Source organism: Aplysia californica, unplaced genomic scaffold (genome assembly GCF_000002075.1).
Source record: "Aplysia californica isolate F4 #8 unplaced genomic scaffold, AplCal3.0 scaffold01322, whole genome shotgun sequence".
NCBI lineage: Eukaryota > Metazoa > Mollusca > Gastropoda > Aplysiida > Aplysiidae > Aplysia > Aplysia californica.
Genome location: NW_004798592.1, coordinates 70,725 through 72,513, shown reverse-complemented (window position 1 = coordinate 72,513; position 1,789 = coordinate 70,725). Strand labels below are relative to the sequence as shown.

At 40.7% G+C, this 1,789-nt stretch overlaps 1 long non-coding RNA gene across 1 annotated transcript in view; it reads right to left on the bottom strand.

Annotated features, from left to right (window-relative positions):
* The window catches only part of LOC106013822, a 69,085-nt gene that overhangs the window by 41,152 nt on the left and 26,144 nt on the right, over window positions 1-1,789 (bottom strand). Inside the window, exon 2 of the long non-coding RNA XR_001185442.2 lies at window positions 607-679. This is a non-coding gene — a long non-coding RNA (uncharacterized LOC106013822). The remainder of the gene's footprint in view (window positions 1-606; window positions 680-1,789) is intronic.

Sequence of the window (1,789 nt, the reverse complement as noted above, 5' to 3'; positions counted from 1 at the left end):
GAGAGAGAGAGAGAGAGAGAGAGAGAGAGAGAGAGAAAGAGAGAGAGAGAGACTAGAGTAAGTTGATTCTTATCGCAATATACGACAACCTTCCCTTCTAACCGCCTTGTCTCAAATTATGCTTTTTTTTTGTTGTTGTTGTTTTGTTTGTTTGTTTTTTGGTTGTTGGGTCTGTTTGGGGTAGTTGATTTGTTTTTTTGGGGGGTATCGTTTGAGTAAAGAGAAGCATATCGACACAATAATAGTCAATTAGAGTTGGAGAAAAGTAAGACTGATAGACAGAAACAATAGATGGAAAGTAAAGAAGTAGGACTTCATACCACCCGCTCAAATTATTCAGAAAAGTATAAAACTATATATAATACTGAAAAATAAGAAGAAACGGTAAATAAAAAACATCCACCAACCACCCATCTGGGGACAAAATCGCGGAGAGAGACAATCAGGAAAGGGGAAAAAACAGGAACAATAAACAGAAACAAAAGCAGCAACAACAAAAACAGACGTGTTCCTGAAACTGCTCGTTTACCTATTCCCCAGAATGTAACATAATAACTAACTCTCAAAATAGACCAGCTGTTTAAAGTATTGACGAGATCTACTCACCCAATCGACTCTCTCTCTCTGCCGCGGCGAAACCCTCAACAAAGGCGATATCTATCCTATACGCTACGGTGTGCTGTGGATGAAAAGAAAGCAAACAAATTTGGAATAACCCTAGCACCTATGACGTAGAAAACAAATCAGCTCATGCCCCTTGCCGAGGGGTATTTCTCGATCGCCTTTCCAGCGCCGTGGGGTAACTTTATCGGCCTGATTTTGTTCGAAACAGAAAAACCCACACAAAAAACACCACAAAATCCCGCCACCTTCATCTGATTACACCTATAACCCATCTAGAATCAGACGAGATGAGGAAATATGTTGCTACAGACCAACAATTAACATAAAAAGAAAGAAGACGTCAGAAATAACAGTAACATGTTTTTATAGTAGAAGATACATTTATATCCATCAGTGTTTGATAGGATAGTAAAAGCAAAAAAAAAAAAAAAAAAAAATATTTGAAGAACATGGAACTCCAAACCAGTACCAAACCGAAAAACGAAGAAAATAAGGTGGGAAAATTCACCAGAAAAAAAAAAGAAAAAGAATGGACAACAACAACAGAACCTCCACACGCCACCGAAAGGTGAGTGGTGAAATACTTTCTGTCTCAGACAGGTGAGAACTCACACGCACTCACGCACGCACGCACTCTCACTACTCACAAGGTGATAGAGAGCGGGAGACTACTCTAATTCAATATTTGTTCTTGAGGAGAGTGATCTCCCCTCCCCCGAAGTGTTAATTAATAAATGGAGCGTTCGTTTGCTGTTCAGGTGCTCCATAATTTATAAAGTGCTAAATAAACAACGTTTTCAAGCCGTGTCTAGAGTAATTTACCACATGGTGTTTGGTGCTGATAGCAGGAATTTATTTTGTCATGCGCTTCAATGCACCGTTCTGTTGGCTTCGGCACCGATTTTTGCACAGACTAGTTAGGGAGTTTTATTGTCTCTTCCAGACAACGCAGGGAAATTGTTCCGTGTTTTCGCTGGCTCGGTTGGTGAGACAATGGCCAGCGTGGTGCTGGCGACTTTAGTTCAAATCCGATTTTGGCGGGAGGTTGTTTTAAGAGATTTCTTGAGGTTCACCTCTGTCTGTCTGTCTGTCTGTCTGTCTGTCTGTCTGTCTGTCTGTCTGTCTGTCTGTCTGTCTGTCTGTCTGTCTGTCTGTCTGTCTGTCT